Below are 25989 nucleotides of genomic sequence, written 5' to 3'. Positions count from 1 at the left end.
CTTAACTGTACAGAGGTCAGCATGTACCCTCCCCCCCAGGGCAAGAACATCCCATCCTCCCTGCCAACTCTGCCAAACACCCAAACCATAACTGAACTCTGGCCTCCTTGGTCACAGTCAGGGCTTTAACCCTCTTCACCACTGGAGGGGTGCAAGTTCTAGTTCTTGGTAAAGGTTTGGACAGAAGGTCAGGTCAGGTCACTACCTCACAGTTATCTTTTACTGAAAGATCCTAGAAAAAAGCCAGTGAAGTAGCCAACCAGATCACTGGAACTGCTATCTGAAATGGACCATGCATGGACTCACTATAACTATCACAACAAAATCCAGCAGATTAACCAGCCAGCTGGAAATGCTGCTTTCCCCAGCAGAACCATTACTCTATTTGGGAAAAAGAACTTGATGCGAACTTTTGTTTTTTTTCTGTTATGTTAAAACAGCTTGGATGCTGTTTCCTAGGACAAATACAGTGGAACAGCCTCTCTCTCCCCTGAATTTGTGGTTGCACATGAAAAGATTTGATATATACAGCAATGCCAAACTCCCGTTTAGGCTCAACTAATGGGTTAATACACAGGGCTACAATAACTTAAGGAAATATTGGTGACCATTTGATATTCTGAGACTCGTTATTTCAAGTCCCAGAAAAATGAGACTGAATGACTCAAAATGCAAACTTAAATATATCTAGGAAAAAAGGGAATATTTTAAAAACGCTAAATATACTAGGAAACAAGTGTTCAAAGCAAACTTCCAAAACGAACCAAACACGAAGGAAATCAGGCTCTGCTCTTGGATACACAAGTTTTAATTAATCCACAACGGAAACGTACCACTTTTAACGCACATACAAACAATATGTTTTCAATTCAATGTCTTCTTCAGAAAGCCAAAATCAGAATGACACAGCCCATAAAACTCCCTCCTTTTATACTCAATGCTGGATCAATAAACCAATTAATTCCATATTAGCATTTTAACCCTTAACTTCCCGAAGGAGAATAAAGGTTGTAAAATAAAAATATAAAATGCACCTAATCCAATCCATTAATAAAGGAATCACTGCAGATTGCACCAAAACCAGATCACAAACCAGTCCAGCAGCCGAAACACAATCTGCTAACTGCCGGCTCACAGAAGTGGTAGTCAGCAGGCGCCTGGAAGTTGAAAAAAAAAAAGTTAAAAATCAAAGTGAGTGAAAATTCAAGCACTTTCGACTTAATTTCTGAGTTTTTTCATCACTGATCAGACTATGTGAACTTTTTATCGAACTTTGCAGTTTTCTTCTTTCTGTTTTATTCGACTTGCTGGACTGGTTTGCTGTGACTAATAAAAGTACATACATTCAACACCAAAATATTTATATATATATATATATATATAAATTTAACTAATTCAAGAAAGGACTTATAAATATATTTCTGAGATACATTAAGTAAATAAATCTACTAAAAACAATTTTTGTTCTGCTTTTCAAAATTAAACCTATACCTGTACTGGGCTAAGGTGTTCAAAACTCAGTAATTTAAAACAAAATAGCGCCATCTGGTGTTGCAAGACATAAATTATCAATTTCTTTTGATAATGGTAAAAAACCTATAAACATCAATATTTAAAATTATATTATAATAAATACATTTAATAATTTAATACTTAATACCTGAATACCAAATACTTTAAAAATCAATTCAATGTATAAACATAAATAATACATTCCAAATACTAAACTACTTTACAATTTGCACATGGGAATTTTTGTTCAAATATAAAACATCCCAAAATGTTATGACAACGCATACCTCCCAATGAGGTAACGTCATAAAATATTGAATATATGTATATGTAAAAATTGGATATTTAAAAATTACCTATATATAAACAAAAATGTATGCACATATGTTGTATCAAAAGGCTAAAAGTCCATTAAACATAAGCAAATTAGGACAAATATATATATAGTAATATATGAATAAAAGAAACGTTATTAAAATTGTATGAATATAAAATTAAATATAAATATCATTATTCATAGTATAAGCCCTATAATTTGGCTGCTCTCATTTTCAACACTGGAGTTATAGAAATTAGATCATTGAGGCCTGGGGTCTTATTGGCTTCAAGTATTAGTTGCCATACCAATTCTTTGTATTCAATAGAGGTCTCCCATAAGCTGCCTCTAATGTCCTTTTCAACCACTTCGAGCACGAAGAAATTAAAAATTGCTGTTGAACAAGTTAATTTATGCCTATATAGGGCGTTATTCACACAATTTGTCCTAATCTCATAATTATGCTCATATATTCTATTCTTAAGTTTCCTCTCAGATTTACCTATATAGAAGGCATCACATATTTTACACAGGGCAATATATACTACACCACTAGTCTCACAGTTAGCAAAACATTTGCTCTCAATTACCATATCCCTGCTTTGTATAAAAATTGCATTTTTTGTTAAAATAAATGCACATTGTGAACACCTGCCTCATTTATATGTGCCTACCTTTCCATTTTTAACTTTTCGTACATGGCTTTTACTTTCAAAAAATGCTTTCAAGCATCTACCTTTTCTATATGTGCATTTCAATGGTTGCTGGAACAAGCTCGTCAAGTCAGATATGTCACCGAATCTTGACCATTCATCTTCCAACATTTTCCTAATTTTGACAGCTTGGGCACTATGGTCAATAACCAATTTGCCTTCCATCTCATTCCTTTTTTGTACTACTTTCATTTCACAATATTTACCTAAACCTAAAATAGGTTTGAATTTATGTTCCCTACCCTGCTTTATCTCTACTTCAATTTTGTTGATTAAATCTGTAGGATAATTTCTTTCTATAAACATTTTATGTAACAATAAGCATTCATCCTCAAAATCCTTATCTCTAGAAATCATACGGCTGGTTCTTACTAACTGCCCCTTGATTACACCCTTTTTTGATAATAAGGATGGGCACTATTATATGACAAATATGAGTTTGAGAAGGTTTCTTTTCTAAAAATTTTGGAAAAGAAACCTGTATCCCCTTTACCAATGAAGAAGTCCAAATATTTGAGAGCCACTTTATCCATCTGGTAAGTAAATTTCAAAAAATCCGTGGACAGAGATATATTGAAAAAATGCTGTCAAAATTAGGAAAATGTTGGAAGATGAATGGTCAAGATTCTGTGACATATCTGACTTGACGAGCTTGTTCCAGCAACCATTGAAATGCACATATAGAAAAAGGTAGATGCTTGAAAGCATTTTTTGAAAGTAAAAGCCATGTACGAAAAGTTAAAAATGTCTAAAAACTATCCAGGCCATAATTTTGTATTCATGGGAATAGATTGTATTCCCACCTCAATTAGAGGTGGGCCAACTTCCCTCTTATTAGAGATTTGCGAGCTTGAATGGCAACTCAAGTTCGATGCTTTTAATTTCCCAGGACTGAATGAGAGTTGTAACATTGCCCCAGTCTTAAAGTATAGATCCTATTTAAGGTAATTTGTTTCTATACTACATCTCTCTTTTATTCATATTTTCAGTCCTTTTGACTTTTTTAGCATTTTTCAGCATTGTTGGATATTACATATTTTATTATACTTTTCTTTGTCCTACATTTGCCTTATTAGGAGAAGTGTGTGCTTAAATGGTCACTGACTAATATGACAAATTCATTATTTGGCATTGTTTAAACAATGATTTTTAATTGATTAAATTTATTAGAACAACAAATCTTGTGTAGTTAAACACACATGTTTTATTAGTGGATTTACACAAGTTATGTAGTAAAAGGTACTTTTTTGAATTCATTTTGTACTGTACTGCAATGTTATTTATCTTATTTTATATGTACCCCCTTTTTTAAAAAAAAGTGTTGCTTTAAATGGGCAGGAAGTGATGTATGTGATTTTATTACAACTTAATTGATTGCAAGCATTTAAATTGAACCAAAAAGGTTTGTTGCCTTTTTTCGTTTTCTTTGCCTCTGAAGAAGCTACTCAATTGAAGTAGCGAAAACGCTGTTCTTATTGTGGTTAATAAACTTGCGTTAAGGTCTTGCGGCTTGGTGGATTCCTTAGCACTCCTTCTTGTGGCCCATAAAATTTCATATCAACCAGAAAAATATCCTGCATTGCAAAGCCTACTTCACCTCCACACCAATAACAAAACTCTTCACTCCAGTAACCACGTCAAACAATACAGCAGGTGGCACCCTCTTTTCTAATTATGTATCCAAAATACAGAATGCTCTACCCCTATAACATAACTACCACCACTTCCTTCATACAGTTCAAAAAAGCATTAAAACTGCATCTCACTAATATCTGGCTATGCTCTTGAACTTCACCAGGCTAAACCCTTCAGTATGTTAGACCCTCCACCACCTTAACTATCTCACACCTCAAGATGAACAGCTAGGTCTAGATTCTATTACTGTATGCATACATACATACATACAATATAATAAAATAGATTGTTGTTAGGGTTTAGAACCCAACAACCTTTAAGAACCTGTTGGTTTATACATGACTCTCTCCAGCAATGATTGAGGTAATTAAATATTTATATATCTCTTTAGACTAATGAATCTATTTACTGTAAGAGTTCTCTGTTTTCACTAATTGCGGCTACTGTGTATGAATATATACGGTGGTGCAGCGGTTACCGTTGTCGCCTCACAGCAAGAGGTTTTCTGGTTCGAACCTCGGCTGGGGTGCCTTCTGTGTGGAGTCTGCATGCCCTCCTTGTGGTTGCATGAGTTTCGTCCGGGTGCTCTGGTTTCCTCCCACATCCCAAGGACATGCTGTAGGTGGATTGAACACACTAAATTGGCCCTAGGAGTGAGTGTGCGCCTTCCGTGGAACTCGACACCGTAAAACTCTACTGCCAATCATGAGCGGACAGGTGATCCGCTGTGGCGACCCCTAACTGGGAAAAGCCGAAAGAAGAATTAAGACTCACTGCATTTTGTATCTAAATATACTTTGCAAACTTTGCAGTTTTTGTTACGTTATTCATATGTGTGGACCTTTTCTTCCCAGGCCTCCACTGAAAATGGAGCTGTGTCCAATGGACTATCCCGGTTAACAAATGTAAAATAAATAAATAAATAGACTGCTTGTGTAAGCTCCCATTTGACTTCTTCTCTTTAGTCACCCTTACTTCTTGGTACTGTGTCTGGATCATCTCCCCCACACACCAACCCACTTCATGTATGCTCTCTTTTGCCTTAATTACATGCCTTACATTTCCACATAACCATATTAACCTTGTGTTGCATTCACCTTACTGATTTTCTTCCACTCTCACAACCCATCTTTGAGCCTCTTTCTAGCTCAGTCCAATCCACCACCTTAAAATTCCACACGAATATCTTTGCCTCTGGATCTTTGGTTTCTTACCCCTATCCCACCTGCACACAAACATTAAACCACCTAAGGAAATGATCACTGCTGGCTAACAGCATCTTAAGCTGAGCATTTCTGACTGCTTCCAGGTTATGGCCACATTCAGGGTACTATCCTTTCTGAGTCCCTCCTCTAGCAGTTGGCTGAACAGCTCAGGGCTCAAAGCCTCAGTAAACTTTCCACTCTCCCTGTATCCAGGATCTCCCAAGTCTGTCTGTAGAAAACTTACTTCCTCATAACTATAACCCAGCTCTTCCTACTCCACTCCTCTGTCTCTAGTTTCCCATCTTCCTCCCTTGAGATTTTTGGGAAGTGATAGCCTGTCCTAATTGACCAGCACTGCCTCTTTGCCTGCTTGTACCTTAACCACAAGGGTGTTCCTGCTAGAATCAGTCCTTAGTGCACTTCATGGGATGGTGTTCCTCCCCCTCCTCAATTGCCCCACATTTGATGACATTCTAAAGAAAGCAGAATGACAAAGTGCACATCAACAGAAGAATGCTACAGCTTACTGTTAAGCAGGAATGCCAAATAATTTCATACCAATGGCACTTCAACCTGACAGAAGGACCACTTCTGGCACCAGTTTAAAATCCTTTTCCATTTATAGGCATGACAGTCCCGGCTTCCTGCTCAACAAAAAAACAGGTACACTGCAGTGTCAGCACTCGAAAAGTAATCCAACTAACTGGTGCCAATAATAATTTCCCTCTCTATGACAGTACCACTCTAAGGGAGCCTTCAGATGAGGTGACCCAAGACTCATTTCTCCTCATCAATAATGAGCCGTACAGAAAAGAAACAGCCTTGGTTAGGTGTACCATTAACTCCCATATGAGTGATTGCGGATTTGTCAGTCTTCCTTATACAGAAAAATATGAGCTCCCTGTAGCTGGACTGACATCTCTGCCAGAGCTAGACTCTTAGAAACACACTCAGAGAAGCTGCGGATCCAAGCATGAAGTCTACAAATTGGAAGTGTCCATCTCAGCAAAGAGAAATTCACTGTGAGGCCTGAATACTGGACTGATCAGAATTCATGATTTACATCATAAGTTCATAGGGCCACAGGATTATACTATGCCAGAGGTGCGTCAACCACTACAGGCTTAAGTTAATTCTTTCCTGTAACCTCTGCTCAGCTCATTCTGCAGTAAGAATCTGAAGAAACAATTTCCTTTCCCATCTACCTTGACACGTTACGTCTTCCAATTTCAAAACATATTTTAACTGGGGCAGATGGAACTAAACTAGGTAAGCAGAAATGGCCACCCCAACTACTGAGGAAAGAGTTGAAATTCTTTATCCAGGACCCCATCTTTACAGCACCATTCTTTCACACCAGAAAAGCCTTGCCCTGGAGGGTCAACTCCCTAAAGGACATCTGTCTAAAATCCTCTTTTATTACAGAATGGAAATCTTTACTTGAGGTCGAGGCATAAGAAAGAAGAATGGAAAAATATGACAATTTGTTTTCATTTGTTTTTTCCTCCAAATCATTAATCCCAGCATTGGCTGCATCACTAAACACTACCCCCCGAGGCAGCAGGGATGTTCCAGATCTTCGAAATTCTATTTACATTTTCCACATGATGCTTTAAAGTCACACCTGTCTCCTAGGTATTACCACACAGGATGCATTTCTCTTCCTTGGGACTGCTGCTGCAGTTATGTGCTTCAGACAGTGCACTTCTGTACTACTTGTTCTGTTTGCGCAGACATATGTCACCAAAACATTATACCTCTTTGCTCCTTCTTTGCACTTCAATATTCCTAGATAACACTCCTATACATCCTCTCTAGCAACTGTCTTCTTGGTTGAATGTGAACTATTACTTCGCTTTTGCCAGCTTTGTGCTTCAAACTCTAAACACAACTTGCACCTTCCATGAAGGAAAACATCATCTAAATGTCTTTCCTTATTTATAACTTTTGCTCAGAGCTGCCTTTCTTTCGAACAGCATTCATTAGTTTAATTTCCAAATCTTTGATAATACACCTCTGAATTATTATTATTTTTTTATTTTTTCTTCTAACAGTTCATCTTGCTTTTTGGAGTGAGTAAGCTTAACACAAAATTGGCAATTTGTGCAGAGGGTTATGGCTATGAGCTGTAGTTACTGTGGTACACTGCTGGATGCCCTTAACCCTCATTTGCCTACAAAACTGGAAGCAATCCAACATCAAGACCTGTTTAATGATACTGACCTGCACTGTTATCAGCTACTGATTTTCCAGTTCATTACAGAAATTCAAGGTGCGTTTCTAGGCAGCTTGGAGAGGTAAGTATTGGTTTTATCACACAGTTCTACAAAACATACTCAAGTTCCATATCTTTTCAAAATCAGTCACTGATGTGCAATGTGTGAATGCACATAAGCCTATTGTTTCAGCAACATAAATTCAGTCTTATATGGGAAAGTAGTGAGGATTTTAACCCTAGTCTCCAAGAAATTCATTTATTTTACAAAGAGCTACAAAAGCCACCAAGGCATTACACAACCCAATAGATCCCCCAGAGACAAAAACAAAATAAAATAGGTAGCAGGTCTGATGACACACCATACTTTTTTTTTTTTTTTTTTTTTAATAAGAAACAGAATCTGTGCAGAGGCTAAAGGCTGAAAAAGGGATTCAGAATACAGTGCCATGTCTTCAACCGTTCTTCCAGCTGAAAAATTTGGGAGGGGAATTGATATGGGTGGGGTGAACAGTTTCCCATATTATAAAGTTTTAGAATTTTTTTTTTACTGCAGGATGCAAATGGAATATGCAAAAAAAAAAAAAAAGAAGAAATTTTTGAGTTCATTGTGTAATCCAGCCAACCTCAAAGGGGTCTGTACAAGCTAAAAGTGTGACTGAGTGAGTATGTTTGTGTATACAGACATGCACTCACACTGGAGACATTAGTAGTGGGGAAAGGACTACTGGTATATGGTGGAAGCATTCAAAAATGTTATCTTGTTTTTCATGCAGATGAAAATAAAATGGGAAGCTTTCTTGCTTGTTTAATGCACCTTGTAACATTACTATAAATATGATACTGAGGAAACAGAAATGTCTAGATAATCTATGGTGTTATGGTGATAAAAACTCTGAACACAGAGGGTTAATATTCCTAACAGATAAATGAGAAAAATAAATGTTACTTTTAAGTACTTTTACACTGATGGCAAGGGACACCGTAGCATTTTGATTTAGGGATAAGATCAATTCTGTATCTCTGTGATATACTCAGTGTGCTTTTACTGGGAATAAAAGCAGCTACTATAAAAAAGGAAATATTTTGTAGATGATCATCCATTTTCAGTGTTCAGTAGTAGTCTGTGCAAAGGTTAGGTCACAGTTTACCTTACGTAGACTGCAGGAACAGAGGCCCAATTTAGTAAGTGCTGTTAGGGTACTTTACTGTACTTCAGGTTACCTATTTTCTTTAAAAAGAACCAGTGTCAACCCTCATCTATGATCTTTTACATGCACAGAACAGAAGGAACAGGAATAGCTTTGGAGGGCAGGGGCTGACTGTTTCTAGTGGCGTGTACTACTAGACCATACGCATGGTTAGTTGTTACTTACCACAAACTGTCTATAGTTATAAACCATGTTTAACTGGGTACAAAGCTGATTTTGATGTTTCCGTCTGATTTCTGTTTTAGGCATTAATCAATACTCCATGCAAGCATGCTTTTTTGGCTAATGTAAGCATTACGGACAATGGCCCTGATGGCTACTTTAATGCATGTGGCATTTCACAGCACTGACATTAGGCTCACATGGCTGATTTTTCTTTTAAGCTGCATGCACAGCTAGTGGAATTTGTTACATGTATAGGGAATGTTTCAGATGTATAGTAACAGCTAAATCTGACTGCTGTTACATGCATAGGGAATGCTTCAGACGTATAGTAACAGGCAAATCTGACTGCTGTTACATGTATAGGGAACATTTCAGATGTATAGTAACAGCTAAATCTGACTGCTGTTACATTCATAGGGAATGTTTCAGACATGACATATAACAGGCAAATCTGACTGCTGTTACATATATATATATATATATATATATATATATATATGGAACATTCAGATGTACAGTAACAGGTAAATCTGACTGCTGTTACATGTATAGGGAACGTTTCAGATGTATAGTAACAGGTAAATCTGACTGCTGTTACATTCATAGGGAATGTTTCAGACATGACATACAACAGGCAAATCTGACTGCTGTTACATATATATATGGAACATTCAGATGTACAGTAACAGATAAATCTGACTGCTGTTACATGTATAGGGAACGTTTCAGATGTACAGTAACAGGTAAATCTGACTGCTGGATCTTTTCAAATCTTACGATAAATGTAGTGTTTAACAGTAGCAAAAGTATGTAGGCTGTCATGTATTTCTGCACTACACAGTTCAGCTACACTAAATCTGTGTCATTATTACCCTCTGCAGAGTACAACTAAAAGGTGCCCAAACAATCCAGATGCCAAAGCACATTAAGCATACAGAAATGGCTAAAAGCTCAGAAAAGATAAAAATATATGGGATATAAAGATGTTGATGAAAATCTACAGTCAATCAATCAAGCTGACCAGTGGTGCAGCAAGGACATTACTTTACATCAGTCTTGGGCACTGGTGATCCTTCTGATTACCTACAGTGTAACATTTTTTTCTGGAACAGCAATCCAAGGTTCTGCCACCATTTCTTGCAACGACCATAGAAATAACATCCTTCAACTGTCTCCTTTGACTGTTCCTCCTCTTCACATAGTGTAGTGCAGTACTCCTGTGTCTGCAGCCAACATGGGGTCACTGTATAACATGTTTTTTCACCCGTTTTAACACCAAGATGTGCAGTAGCATAACAAAAAGGGTCATTTGGAACTCAAAATAAAACACTGTAAAAAGCTGTTTCAGATTCAGGAATACCTACTTAAACTTAAGTTCACATGGAAAGGAAAACAGGAATCCTGCAGAACATGTTTATGTCATACAAAAGATGGAATTTCCAGCTGCATTTCACATTAACCATCCCAGCTGGACATTGACAAACACATGAATGCAGCTGCCTTTTGAGAAATATTTTTTCATATTTGTGACCTTTCTTGTGAAAAATAAACAAGTTAATTAGAATGCAGACAGAAAGGAAGGGGATAACTAGGAATGTGGCAGAGATAGTGGCTCAGTCATGTATATAAAACATAGGCATCCACACATCACATATGTACCAGCCAAATCTACCCGAGGAGCGTCCCACCGATGTACCATGTGCAGAAAACCCTCTCTGTGAAGCATCCATTCTTGAGGATTTGTCCTGGACCTGCTTAAAAAGTCTGCAGTTAGATTACAATGGGGTACTTATCTTTAGAAGATTGGTTAGATGAACCAGGTCAGTGAATAGCATACAGACCGAATTCAGAGGTACTGTTCAGACTGGTGGCAAATAAGTTCGGAGGATTAGGCATCAGCGCATCACATATGTACCTTACGCCTTGTATGTAGGACATACGCCTGACTTTTCACATCTGGAAGGTGAAAAGGCTTAGGTACACTGGCCAGATATTAGGTATCCTTGGCAGGATATCCCAAGAGAAAAGAATACTGCAACAGTGATAAGGAAGGACATCTTATAGTTAAACTTTCATCATCATCTTCAACCCTCCTTTTTTCCTCATTTTTTACATGGGTTTGGGGTGTTGTGTCAACTGTCTCTTTCTCAATTCAGTGCTACTCTACTAACTTCTTTGGCAGTTATGTCTGACTGTCGCGGATCTGTTCTCACACGATGCATCTATTTACAGGACACCCTTGTTTCCACTTGCCTTCTTCTCGTCTCTCCTAGATCTTCACTACCAGATCATTGTCTACTTTTCCGCATACGTGCCTGAAACAACAAAATCACTTCTCTTTGACCTCCTATGCAACTGGAGATATTTTGGCTTCTGCTCTGATGTCCTGATTTATTCTTCTGTCCCAGTGTGCATCCTACCACCCACCCATCCCAGGCATTGCATCTCCATCACCTCTAGCTTCCTCAGTTGCTCTGCCTTTCCTGCCCAGGTTTCCATAGCATACAGTAGTACTGCTCACACCACTATTTTGTTTACCTTACTTTCAGCTTCTTTGGCATTCTTGCGTCATACACTACCCCTGACACTCTGCGCTGGTTGGCTACAGGCCCTCTCTGTTTCTAGCTTTGACCTCCCCATTCATATTTCCCTTCTCCTAAACCACCCTCCTATTTCCTTGAAACTGTTTTTTTGCTCCACTATTTTCCCTATTACCTCAATCCTCAACCACTCACGATGTCCACAGTTTACTGGTATTACAACTATCTTATCTTTACTCAGTTTCATCCTATGTGCCTTCAGTTTTATAAGCTATTCCCCTACCTTTTGCTGACATTCTTACTCAGAGTCTGCCTGCAATGCCTCATTATCTGCATTTAGAAACTTTGTTGATCTGTCCCCTATAATCTGTTTGCTGATGTAGTCCATCACCAGAATGAATAACAGTGGGCTCAGAGCTGAACCCTGATGCACAACCACTTCCCCGGGAATCTCTCTGTAAAAGGGAACCCCTCTCTGTATGCGAGTCATTGGGTCCTTGTAAATAACCTGGACTAATTCTACCAGCATTTCTGGGACTTCAAACTATCACAGGACTGCCCAAATCAGCTTTCATGGGACCTTGTCATATGCTTTCTCAAAGTGTTGGAATGCACATGCTTGTCAACTGTCTGTCTCTCTGCAGATATCAGGATAGTTGTGCTGCATCCTGATCTGAATCTGAAATGCTCACCCCCTCCCCCCCCACCATCTTTCTTTCTACTACTCTGCATATTCACTTCATATTCACTTATCAATCATCCACTCCAAAACTTTCATGCATTGTGACGGGAGCTGGATACCTCTTTACTGCCTAGTTGTGCATGTCCCCTTTGTTTGTGTACACTGACACTAGTATGCTTATTCTCCAGACATCTGGGAGACTCCTTTCTCTCCACACTGCTTACAGTTCCCTGAGGAGCCATTTGTCCCCTAACTCATCCAACATTGGCATCATATCTGCTGTGACCTCATCTAAACCTGCCGCTTTCCTGATTTAATTTTCCTTCATGCCGTTCTAACTTCCTCTAGGGTGGGTTTCTCCTCTTATGTTATTGTAGGCTATGTCTGGGGCAGTACAGTTTCAGGAGGATTTTCTTCATTCAGAAGTTGCTGGACGTACTTCTACCTGCCTTTGATGTACTGTGGACTGGTGAGCAGGTTGTTACTGGCATCCCTTATGAAAAGTGCTTGACTATCTTCTTTATCTTTCTGTCTTTGCTGTGCAACCTGATACAACTTTTTTGTGCTATCCACAATTTCACTTACCAGAAGCTGGTGTGCCGCTGATGCCTTGTTCTTTGGTACTGTAACTTCTCTCTTAGCCTCTTTGTTAGCCAACTAGAATCCCTTCTGAGCCTGGTCCTTCTTTTCTCCCACTTTTTCTTGTACTCCCAGTCTCTTTTGATGATTTTCTGGACTTCTGCATTCTACAACTAACTTTCTTGCATACCTTGCTTCCATACGTGGCTCTGCCACACATCTGTTCCATAGTCTTCACACATGCTGTTCTGAGTCACTGCCACTCTTTCAACTCTTGCTTATTTTCTCTTCTTCTCGAGGTTCTAGAGCCTGTAGTAATTGCTTGAACTGTTGTGCTTTCTCTCTTCAGTCAACTTCCAGGTCTTCAGCCTAATATATGTTGACCTTAGAGCCTTCTCTGACCACTGCATGTAGCTGACTGTGGCAAACAGTGGTTTATGCATTCGACTAACTGTTTCACTAAGGATGACTTTCATATCCCTTATTCTACCCCAATGCCCTTTCCTTACTAGGAGAAAGTCTACCTGAACTGCATGTTGGCCACTCTTGTACTTCGTCTTGTGAATGTCATAGGGGTTTAATGGCATATAATCGAATGTTCATTTAGTCAGTTGATGCTTTGTGTGCTGAGAACATTGAATGTGCATTTTGTTGAATGCATGTAACTTTGAGGTAAGTGCTGACTTCTACATTAAGGGGTAGGAGGACAGGAGACTGTGTGGGGAGGGGGGGGGTTGCCACCCTTCCATTTCTTCACAATAAAGCCATACCCCCTGCATAATGAAAATGCACCTCCCTTACCTTGAGGTAGACACACCCTATGCAAGCCATGGCCAGAAGCAAACACATTTTAAATGCCATGTACAGCAACTGCATGGGAAGCCTTACATGATATGAAGCCCTAGTTAAACAGTTCAATGGCAATTTCTACCCTGCTGTCTACTATCCCCCTGACACACACTACAGCACCCCATTTTCATCCTAGCCATACCTCCTTATACTAACCTCTCACATTTTGTCTTACTCATCAGCTTTTTCCTACACCTATTCACTACATCCTAACCAGCCAAGAATGCACTGTAATAAATGTGTAAGAAAATAATTTCACTGGGGGTCTGGAGGTCCTTAGGCCCCCAAAACCTATGGGGTTCTAAATCCTCTGGGGGCCGTTTTAGAATTTTTTCTACAACCTTTGATTCAAAGAAGGCCTGCAAAAATGTCTGTAAGTGGCATAGGTCCATAGGTAGGTACCAGGCTATCAGCCCAAGGGCCTAAGTAAGTCTAACCAACTAGGTTCCTGGCTTATGCCACCCAAGAAATTTATTTTCCTGTGCCCCTGTTGAGCATCGACACAGAAGTGATCCCTGGGGTGTATTTCCTATTTCCCATCCACTTAAAGATTTTTCTTGAAGAGTGCTAATGAAGAACTTTGCTTGACATAGATGGGTAGCTTGTTCCAGAGTATAGGAAGTCTCTTGGACAGGAATCTATCCCTCCAGTATGTCCTGTTTACTGTGGTGTCAAGGTTTAGATTCCATAGAGCATGTAGCTTGGAGGGATTGGGATTTCTTTCGTTGTAGCATGTCCAGCAGCTCTGGGTTTGACATAGCTTTATATGTTAGGCAGAGATCACCTCGGAGTAGGCAATATGCTACAGAGTAAAGGTGGAGTTGCAAGATGCAATGTTCAAAGCTAACAAAAAGTACAGTTGTATACACTTACCATAAACGTAGATGTCTGAGTGTATTCACTGTTGCAGTCATCGCCTATGGGTTATCCCTGCTGTGGTAGCCCTTGGCCGGCCTGAACACCAGAGTCGAATACCAGAGTCCATGTTCTTCTGTGTCGGCTTTTGTTGCCTGTAGTGCCGATGCCAATACATCAGTTCTTCTTGCCCTAACCCATCAGAAACACAAGAAAATATGGTAAAGTGTTCCTGGTGGCTAAAAGCCACCATGGGAAGCTGATGTCCCTCTAGGGAAAGAGGATATAAGGGGGAAGAAGGGAGGGAAGCCAGGACTGCAACAGTGAATACAGTTGAACATCTACATTTATGGTAAGTGTACACAACTGTACTATGTCCTTTGTGTTTCACTGTTGCAGTCATCACCTGTGTGTGGATTCCCAAAGCTGAGGAGAAGGGTGGAATGACAAGTTAGAGCCCTAGGCATGGGTCAGTAAGCCCTGCAGAACTGCAGAGGCAAACCCTGCCCTAGACTTAGAGAAAAGAGGTAGGTGGTAATGTTTTGTAAAGGTATGGACAGAGGTCCAGGTGGCAGCTTCCAAGATGTCCCTGATGGGGACTCCTCAGAGAAATGCTGTGAAAGTGTAAGCTGCCCTAGTGGAATGGGTATGAATAGGCTTAGGGGGTGATTTCCCATGTAGTCTGTAGCAGAAATGGATATAGTGTGATATCCATTTGGAAATGGTTTGCTTGGAAATGGGCTTCCCCTCTGCCCCTGGGGCAAAGCTGACAAGAAGCTGGACTGTTTTTCTGAAGGGTTTAGTATGGTCAAGGTAGTATCCGAGTATTCTATGCACGTCTAGTGAGTGCAGAATTCTTTCCCCCCTGTTTTGTGGGTTAGGAAAGAAGGTGGGTAGATGTATGGCCTGGTTTAGGGTCACATCAGATACCACCTTGGGCATAAAGGAGGGGTTAGTCCTCAGGGAGACCCTGTCTGCATGGAAAATGATGAAGGGCTCAATGGCCATGAGTGCCTGAAGTTCTGAAACCCTTCTGGCTGAGGTGACAGCTAGGAAGAAAGCAGTCTTCCAGGAGAGGTATTTTAATTCTGCTGAAGGAGTAGGTTCGAATGGAGGTAAGGTTAGTTTTTCTAAAATATAATTCAGGTTCCAGGCTGGCGTGGGTAGCCTTCTGGGAGGTCTGATATTAGAAGCTCCTCTGAGGAATTGTTTAATCAAAGGATGTGAGAAGAGGGGTAGATCTGAATAGAAACTAGCTGAAATGGCTGAGGCATGGGTTTTAATAGAAGAGAAGGAAAGGCCTCTATTGAGTAACTCAGTTAGGTAGCCCAAGATAAGAGGGATGGAAGGTTGTAAGGTACTGGCCCCTCTGGACTGGCTCCAGGAGCAGAATCTTTTCCATTTCGCTGCGTAAGATTTTCTGGTGCTGGGCCTTCTGGCCTCTGTGATAATGTCTAGGACCAGTTTGCTTAACAGGGACCCTTTGTTTACTTTTAAAGTATTAGCCATGCTGACAGATGAAGAGTCTGCAAGTCTGAGTGCAGCACCCCCCCCCCGGGTCAAGAGGTCTGAGATCAGGGGAAGCTGCCTGGGGGGGCTGTAATGTCAGGCTGCGCAGTAAGGGGTACCAGTGCTGTCTGGGCCAATCTGGAGCAATGAGAATGGTCTTTGGTCTCTCCTCCCTTACTTTGATCAGTACCTTGGGAATAAGCGGCAGAGGAGGGAATGCATACACAAAGGAGTTACAGGGGAAGGTCAAGGCATCCACCTTTCATGATAGGTGGTGATAGTTCCTGGTACAGAATTTTTCCAGCTGGTGGTTGAGGTGCGAAGCAAAGAGATCCACCTCCAGAGTTCCCCACTCCTGAGTGACTTGCAGAAAGATATTTCAGTGGAGCTGCCATACGTGGGGGTCCAGTAAGTTTCTGCTTAGGTGGTCTGCCAGGGTGTTGTTGACCCCTGGTAGGTATTGGGCAATTAGGTGTAGACCCACGGAGGTGACCATCAGCCAGAGGTTGATGGCTAGCCTGCACAGAGGGTAAGATTGGGTCCCTCCCTGTTTGCTGAGATACTATATTATTGTGGTGTTGTCTGTTTTGGTATGGAGAACACCTGGCCTGAGATGGGGTTTGAAAAATATCAGAGCCTTTTGTACTGCCATCATTTCTTTCTGATTGGTGTGGAAGGGAAGGTGCTGGGCATCCCAAAGACCTTGGGTGCAGCTGCCTGCTGGGTGAGTGCCCCAAGCAATGCCTGAGGCATCAGTGGTGATGGTCTGGCCGGAAGGGCGGAGGATGAAGGGAAGATGCTTGTTGAAAACTTGGCCCATATACAGGGGATAAGCAAGAGAGAGGTCTCTAGAGGTTGAGAGTGCTGACACCAAAGGCTCTTTAGACACCACTGAAGTTTCCTCATGTGAAGTCTGGCCAGAGGAATTAGGATGATGCAAGATGCCATGTACCCCAAGGCTTGCAGGAACTTCCTCCCAGTGAGTTGACTTCTGGAAGTCAGCTGGGTAAAGTAGAAAGGCAGGAACCTCTGCTTTTCTGGGGATAGGAAGGCCATTTGGGATGCTGTGTCCAGCAGTGCTCCCAAGAAAATGATTTTCCTGGAGGGTGTTTGCTTTGATTTCTTTTCGTTGATGGTGAACCCTAGGGAATTTAGGAGGGTTTTGACAAAGAGACGGTCCTGGTGCAGCTTTTCTTTGCACTCTGCCTCAATGAAGCAGTCATCCAGATAAGGGAAAATCTGCATATTTCTCTGTCTGCAAAATGCTACGGCCGGGGCTAAGCATTTTGTGAATGCTCTGGGTGCAGTAGATAAGCCAAAGGGTGGCGCATAGAACTGAAAGTGTTATAAGCCTGCTCTGAAGCACAGGAATTTCCTGCAGGATTCCCTTACGAGGATGTGGAGGAAAGCATCTTTTAGGCCTAGGGTCAGTAGCCAGGCAGTTTTTGTCAGCATAGGTAGCAGCTGCTATAAAGTCAGCATTTTGAATTTGGGGACCACCAGGGAGATGTTACGAATGGAAAGATCCAGGATGGAGCACCAAATGCCCTCTTTTCTGGGAACAAGGAATAGTCTAAAATAAAATCCTTTGCCTGTTTGATCTGAGGGGACAGGTTCTACTGCCCCCTGGGATATGAGAGTTTGTACCTGTTTCAATGCCTCTGCCAACTGATTTGGAGGTAAGTGTGGGTACACTCTTGAAATTGGGAGTTCATTGAAAGAGAATTTGTATCCCTGAAAAATGATTTTTAAGACTACTTGGTCCTTTGTTACAGAAAGCCAATTTTCTTTGCAGAGGGAGAGCCTTCCTCCTAGCTTTTGGTGAGTGAAAGGTGGGCAGAGGGAGAGGGAGTCAATGAGAGTTTTTGCCATAGAAGGGTGGCTTAGAACTCCCTGCCTTTGGGGCGGAAGAGGTCCACCTGTTTGGTTCTCTGCTGCTCCTGGGATAGGGGCCTGGGTGGTCTGTCACTGCGGGGCTTACCTTAGCCCTGTCTGGTAGGTGCAGGGAAGGAGCAGTGCATAGAGCAAAAGTTCCTGCTGAACCTGGGACATTAAACCTGAAAGAAATCATTTACTGTTTGCATATATTTTGCTTTGTCTTCCATCTTTTTAAGCACCTCTTCTGCTTTTACTCCAAACAAGCGGTCCTTATCCAGGGATGCATCAATTAGTTTAGACTTGACATGATCAGGGAAGAGGTTGTTCCTTCAACCATGCATGTCTCCTAATGACAGATCCTGACAGTGCTATCCTGCTTGAGGCTTCTACGGCATCATATCCACAGTGTAATGAGTGCAGTAAATCTGCTAACTCTTTCGAATTGGCACAGTCAGGAAAGGTTGAAATCTTTACATTTAATAGTTCCAAAGTGTGTTTTTGACATTTTAACATATGGAACTGACAGTTGAGAGCTTTGATAGCTAAAGTTGCAGAGGTGTATACTTTTTTACCCCATCAGTCCAGAGCTCTGGAATCCTTGTCAGAAGGAACCGGATTCTTGGCAGAACTAGTCTTGGCTCCTATTGGTCCCTGTGTAGGATCTGCAGCAGGATTTCTGTACAGGTATTTGTGGGAATCAGGTACTCTGTAACACCTGTCAGGTTTACTGGGAGCAGGTGGGAGGGCATCAGAGGCTTAGTTGGATTCATGGAAACCATCATCCACCACTTCTAAAATAGGAGGGATGGCCAGGGGACTGTGCTGGGGCAGGTCCAGAAACTCTCCAAGTCTTTTCTTAGACTGGGGGAAATCCTGAGATTCCCACTGGAAAGTTTCCCTGAGGGTGTGAAGGGTTTCCCCAAAGGAAAGGTCTTCTGGTGGGGAGGTAGAAGGAATGGATTCCTCTGCATCTGAATCCTCATAAGCAGTCAAAGGTAGTGGTTCCTCTTCAAAATCTGAATAGTTAGGTTCCTCAGAACCTTGTTCTGTCATAATTTCTGGGGAAGGGTGTCTTTTCCTTTTAGAAGTTGTGGCCTGACTACCCCTGATAAGGGAAATGAGATCCTCTGCCATTTTACGCATTTCGGTTTGGGGTGGTGGAGCAGGAGCAAGATGGTGGCTAGAGGCAGAACTTCTAAGAGTGGCCTGGCTTCTAGGCCTAAGAGTATCCATCGGTCTGAGAGAAATGGTAGTCAGATGAGAAGATGCCATTTTTTGTCTAGCTTCGGTAGTGCAAGAGGCCTCCTCGGAAGCCGGTACCTACGTCGTGGATCCAGACCCAACAGAGGCAGAGACAGCCAAAGGCTCGAAGATGAAGAAGATTTCTGTGGCACACTGGACTCCGAAGACATCGAATCGGGAATCAGGGGATGCAAAAGCATCTTAATGAATTCTGAAGAATTGACAACCTGTTTAGTGGTAGAGTCGTCGGAAGGCTTAGCCTTGTGTAGCCTGTCTCTATCTTTATCTCTGCATTTTTTCAAATGTCCATGGATTGTTGGCTGACGTATGCCATTTCTGAATGTGAAGACGGAAGATGAAAATACCTGTCTACAATTAGAGCTTTATGGCAAATGGTTCTCGGGTTAATAAGGGCACAGAACCGGGGGGGGGGGGGCTAAACAAGTGATGCAATATGAATGGAAGTCTTGGTGTGGGATCTGCTTTCCACAGGTGAGACGATTGGTAACTTTTTCGGACATCAGTTAGTGCAAGAAAAAAAGGATCCCCAACGGGGTACTTAGCCTTGGACATTTTCAGCTAAAATTCAAACTCTGGTAGCGCCTGACCAGCACACTTGCAAACTACTTCTGTTATGGGCTCCACTGTAAGACAGACTGATATAATGGCATTGGCTGACTTGCTTTACAGCACTGATGACCTGACGTCAGACTACAGGCGACAGCAGCCGATGCAGAAAAACATGGACTCTGGGTATTCGGGCCGGACAAGGGCTACCACAGCAGGGATAACCCACAGGTGATGGCTGCAACAGTGAAACATGAAGAACATCAGTAGTTACATACCCACAAAATGAGAATAAAAATGATTTCTGGGATGACTACCCAAAAAGTTGCTTTTTTGTGTTCCCTCCTTGTGTTATATTGGAATGAAACAGAAAGGACAAATAGTCAGTCATATATGTCAAGTTGCTGCTGTCCTTACATTTAATCATACCTCCACAGCCCTATCCTCAAAAGAGAGATACCTTCTGTGAACTTCTTTGGCAAACTAGAACAAAAGCGAAAGAACAAATAGAACAAAACATATTTCAATTATATGTTATGGTTTTTGTTAGCTGTACATAAGCAGTGCGTCTCATTTCTCCTACTCCAAGTTAGCGACCTAGATATGCAGCTGAAATCAAATGAGAAGAAACTAAAACAAACAAAAAAACAACAGTCATATTAAAGCATTCCAACTTGTTTCTTCTAAACAGCACACTGGCCTTAGCCGAGCTATAGTCACCTTCTGTGAAATAATGACAACAGTATCACCATCCCCCATACAAACAAAGGTGACCTTTCTGTGCTCACCTCTAATTGTTAGTTTGACACTATGTGGGGCTGATACCAGAGGCCCTTACTATTCCAATTTCACAGAATGCCCACATTTTTGTCTCGTACACTTAAGTCTGTTCGTTGTTGAATTTCTGATTATCTGGCAAATGACGGAGGAGTGAGGTAATCAAATAATGATAGCCATTTGGGTTTCAAGCTAAATATCCTCCAGAAAATGAATGCCAATGTAAAATGAGTTATTCATCAACTTTCCAATTTTATAAAAGGAGGATTTAAAATTTGCCCCCTCCCCACTTTTAGACTTTCATGAGCAAAGAAGTTGAGCGGCATATGCCCCCTACTAAGCCACTTGAAACAGTCAAGGGTGGTAAGCCCTAGATGATCTAAGGGTCTAGATGTTCTGTGACAAAATTTATTTCCTACTGTTTTTGGTTTATGTATGAGCCCACCAATATTTATTTTCACACTCACATACTGGCACTGCCCATAAAATTATACATCTATCACAAAATAGATAAACACACACATGCATGCATGTGTATACCATACTGTCAACTGTCACTGACTTTGCGTTATATTTTTGTTCTGTTACTTGTAAAATATGTGGTTTTCTGCTAACTGTTTAAAACTTGCAGTCATTAAGTGATGACAGACATCTGAGATTTAGACTTCATACCCTTTAGAAAATACCCGCGGTAGTGGTGCTGCGGTAGTGTTGTCGCTTCACAGCAAGACGTTGTCGCATTTGATTCTCAGCTAGAGTGTCTTCTGTGTGGAGGCATGCATGAATGGGCGTGCCTTCGTTGAAGGTTGTGCATCAGGGCTGGTAACTCGGCACGTAAAAATCCACTACCAAACATTAGCAGACCAGAGTTCTGCTGTGGCGACCCCTAACCATAAGCCGAAAGACACAACAACAACCACGACAACCACAACCCTTTAGAAAATAGATGTTAATGCAAATATGGTTATTCTTGCAATTTTATAAAGCTATTACAGCAATACTTAACATGTGTCCCTGTTTTGGAGCATTTCTGCCCCATTATTGTTTAGCGTTATCCCCCATTCTTGAGCCAAGATATTGAGAGTTATTAAACACACACACACACACACACACACACACACACACACACACATCCCAATTTGAAACTAATATATTTATAAATGTACAAATAAATTCTTCAAGCTTTCTTGTCTTACGATTAAAAATAATAAAGAAGTCTTACTTTCCCTTGTACCATACTGACGCTCATGTAATTCTCCATTCAGTGACTGAGATCTCAGTCCAAGTCCTTACCTTTCAAATGCCACTGACTCTGCTTCATACTTTTGCCCTGCTTTTGTTAAAATGTTTGATTTTCAGGTAAACTGCTGAGCATTAGTCATCCAATAATAAAAGAAATACAGATCCATACTTCTTATTGTCCAGAAAATGCATGTGAATGCAGAACCTGTTGTTCTACTAACTTTTTAAAAATAACTAGAAAAATACTTTGCCCAGAATTCCTCAATAAAGGTTGAGTGGTATGACAACAGTAAGTGCATCTGTCAGCAACTAACAGCATAAAGGCACAGTCCCAAGGTACTCTGAATTAATATATATTTTTTCTAAAACATAGCTGCACAGAAAGAACCTATACATGTTCTTTGAAATTTCAGGGTGTCCCTGCATTGCTACTTTCGGATTGGCTACATTGTCAAACAACTGATACAACCAATCAGCAGCATTAAGAGGCAGGCACACTGGGGCAGCAAGTTTGTTAATGCACTGACATAACGAATGAACACAGCTTACCCACAGAAAAAAAATACAAGACCTTGAAGAGTGCTTCAAAAACCAAAGCACTCACTTGCATTGCTGGAAAACCGGATGAGGATCTCCATTTCTGGATAACCTGGGAAAAACAGGGAGGTGGCAACCTTATTGTGTGACTGCTTGAGTTTTAGGATTAGAGTAGGGGTTAAGTTTGATGATAAATATATTGCGCATTTCAGTCTGTTACTTTATATGTTTTGTGTACAAGATGTCGTGCGCAGCTCTGATGACAGGGGGAGAGTTCTTCTAAGGTAAGGCACAGGATTAGGGTTAGTACATATTACTAAGGTGGAGTGGGGGGGGGTGAAGCCCGCTGCCTACGCAATATACGGTAACCATAACCCTGCCCCTAACCTCCAAACCTACACCTTACCTTAGAAAAACCCTTGCCATAACACTACCACTTCTCCAACAAATTATGTCTGGAGTTATTGATGGGGTTAACTGACTGCAAGAGGAAACTGCTTTCCTTTTGTAATCTGTTATTTTTCAGTATTTGATGTATTGGGGTCAATGTTTTCTGATTTCAACTTTAAGTACTTAGCTCACTTGCCATAGACAAACTGATAGCACTATCAGGGGAGATACTATTTTAGTGTCATAACACGCGACAATACTTGATGAAGATGTAGGTCTCCACATATACCTGGTCAATGAGCATGCAGACGTTAACACAATTCCAGAATGTGAGAGCATAGTGATAATCGAGAGCCCTTTCAAAAGCATAAAGTGAGCAGCATGATGGACCTTAATTAACATCAGTTTATAACCACACAGATGAAAATGAGAGATACATGATTTGGTCTGATGTCTAATCCATGCCAAGTGTCATGGATTCAGACTTAGCTCATATCATGGTCACGCCAAAGGGTAATAAAGGGTAATGGTGATAATAAATACCAAAAATTCACTGTGATTCACCTCTCCAATCAACCAACACAACCAAAGATGCAAAATAAATGTCAATCTCATGGCAAAAAACAAGGAGGACTCTAAAGGCTAAGATGTAACTGCAGCCAAAATGGAATGGTCTTCAGATCTCTTTAGTATTCTTTGAGGATCTATGCTTGTCATTAATTTGCACAATCTGCATCATCACTAAATGCTGAGATATAAAACTGCCCTCCAACTTCCTTCTGCCTTCTTGCCTTGTAGATAGTTTAGGTACACTTTATGTCCTGCTGTTTGATTTGGTGACCACAGAAGTTCTGAAATGACATACAATCTGTACCAAACAGGTATGCTTACCAATAACACAATGTATGGAGCAAACCAGAAGCTAGTAGCAGATGGAAACAATTGTTAAGCCCCAGTGAGCGCATAACATTATTAACCACTAGGGGAATGCACACCCCTTAATTGAGTTGATATCTATATTATGAGATGTCTGTCCCAAGTGTCAGGCACTCTAGCATAACTTAATTCAGCGTCAAAAGATTAGTACTTTGTGTGCATGTATCTGCACGCACTCATATGTGCACGCATGATGCGCATTTCTGTGTGTGCGCGCATGCTTCTGTGTGTGCGTCTACTCAACCAAGAAACATGCCACTACGCTGACAATTGTAAATAACAGCACTGAAATAAAGGTAGTTTTAGATAATCTAGCTATTATGTACTGTTGTGCAGGTGCCCAACTGGACTCCTCCTTAACCTTAAATAAGGTCTAATCAGGAAATGTATGTCTGACGCAAGTGAACTCCATTCCCAGGTCACGCCTCTGGCCTGTTGGAACTACTTTAAAGAAACACCTGACTGAGCAATGAAATTTCAGTATTCCATTATTCCTCTATAATGTACATTAAACTTGAAGTGGGAGTAGCATTATTTTCTCACTTACATACAAAATCTAAAATTAGAAATTATTACTAAAATACAATACAGTGATCCACCAAGTCAAGCAGTAGGAAAATGTTTCTAGTCCATAGCTGCTTTAGCTAAATCAGATAAAACAGGGAGCTGAAGCCTATACTAGTCATTAGGAGGCACATGGCAGAGAAACTGATCTTGAACAGGGCACCAGCCCAAAATATGATGTACGCGAAGGAACACAGACACACACATCTACCAGCAGTTTGGAAGATAGCAATTCACTTGCCACAGGTTTGGAATGACAGAGAAAAATGAAGCAACTGGTGAAAGTCTATAAAGAGAAAAACTACTAGGACCAGCTCAGAGGTTAACTGTCACTCCAGACACAAAATACTCACCAAGAACAAGATACAGTCCAGTGATCAGAAATGCAATGCAGGTAATAGTAAATAGCAAACTGGTATATTTAGAATACACAAAGCTTTCAGGCCAAATTCCTTACTCACTGTGTTACACACTATTACCTGCCTAGCGTTTCTGATCACTGGACTTTACCTTGCTCTTTAAAAATCTATACAGACACAGGAACGCTATGGGGATTCCACACAGACACCACCCCATCTGGGAACAGAACTGAAGAATCATGTATTGTGATGTGGCAATACTAATGTTTGCACCACTGTTACTACCCAATATAACACACAAATCTTCCCCTTGTGAAGACTGGAAAATGAATATTCTGGAAAATGAAACGTAAGAGTAATGACACTTCAATGAAGTTGGCAACTTCTAGGAAAGGGATCATTCTTGTACATGAAGTTACAGGAAATACAACTGTTCTGCTGACATTTATTTGGTGTTTACACAAAATCCAAAACGGGTTTTCTTTATTTGCTGCCTTACCTTTGCTCACCTGTACATAATGAAATAAATAATAATGTTACATAAAAAGTAAAGATTGTTTTACCTTTGCTACATCAAAGCTGGCAGTATTGCAGGCAGAATACTGGTCACCTTCAGAAGGTAAAAAAAAAAGAAAGAAAATGAATGAGTACCTGTGACATAATATAACTCTTCCTCTGTATACTACACACAACATCTTGATACATATTCAAAGGCACACTTGTCATGGAACTGAAATACTAAAAGCATGAATATCTTCTCATGCGTAATATGTGACGCGAGTTAGGCTGAGTGGATGCTAACACATACAGAAGACTACAGTAGAAGGCAAGTGTAATATAAACTGCTACATGTGTACATAATATGACCTCAACTTACTTAACATGAGGTTAGCTGTTCTGTGATCCGAGTGGAACAGCACAGGAAAACAACTTACAAACTTGTTCAGAAGAAAATCAGTGACACAGGTATAGCTATGGGCACCACAAACATGAGCGTCACAAGTGAAACAATAAGATCCTTCGACTAGGCTACAAAACTGTAAAAACTGCAGCAACAACAATATTGCTTGGTATATCAGTTTTGTTCTATAGATAGTAATCAACAAACAGGAGCATTCGTGTAGTTTTACACTGAACTGTTATGTGCCAAGAAAGGTTCCTACTCCTCCATGATGTGAGGAGGACAACACTGGCACTGAAAACTGAATGAATAAATACACTTCTTGGACATGCAGAGGCCTCCTGCATAAAAGAAATTCCTCCTATTTACAATGTTAAAACACAACTCCCTGTTTCTGTCCTAGTCCATTATATGATGTAACTGCAAGGATATGAAATGTGTGTCAGTGCAGACAAGCTGGGACTTGAGTTGTTATACTTTATGAGAAGTACTCTATTAAAATAATGCAGAAGCTAGAACTAGACTGCAGACAACAGAAAGACTGAAATAGGAGCATTTAGATTTAAATACAATTCCAAAAGAACCTTAATAATTTTTCAATTTTCAAAAA

At 40.6% G+C, this 25989-nt stretch overlaps 1 protein-coding gene across 3 annotated transcripts in view; it reads right to left on the bottom strand.

Annotated features, from left to right (window-relative positions):
- Positions 1 to 25989, bottom strand: part of NCK1 (NCK adaptor protein 1) — a 1905596-nt gene that overhangs the window by 745443 nt on the left and 1134164 nt on the right. For all 3 annotated transcript variants that reach the window (XM_044070358.1, XM_044070357.1, XM_044070356.1), the window contains one exon: positions 25042 to 25088. The gene's annotated coding sequence lies outside the window, so the exon portion shown is untranslated. The remainder of the gene's footprint in view (positions 1 to 25041; positions 25089 to 25989) is intronic.

The sequence above is a fragment of the Protopterus annectens genome, chromosome 4.part1 (assembly GCF_019279795.1).
Source record: "Protopterus annectens isolate FY-2018-M chromosome 4.part1, PAN1.0, whole genome shotgun sequence".
In the NCBI taxonomy this organism is placed as follows: Eukaryota; Metazoa; Chordata; order Ceratodontiformes; family Protopteridae; genus Protopterus; species Protopterus annectens.
Note: the sequence above shows the minus strand (reverse complement) of the source record. Positions and strands in the feature narration are given on the sequence as shown.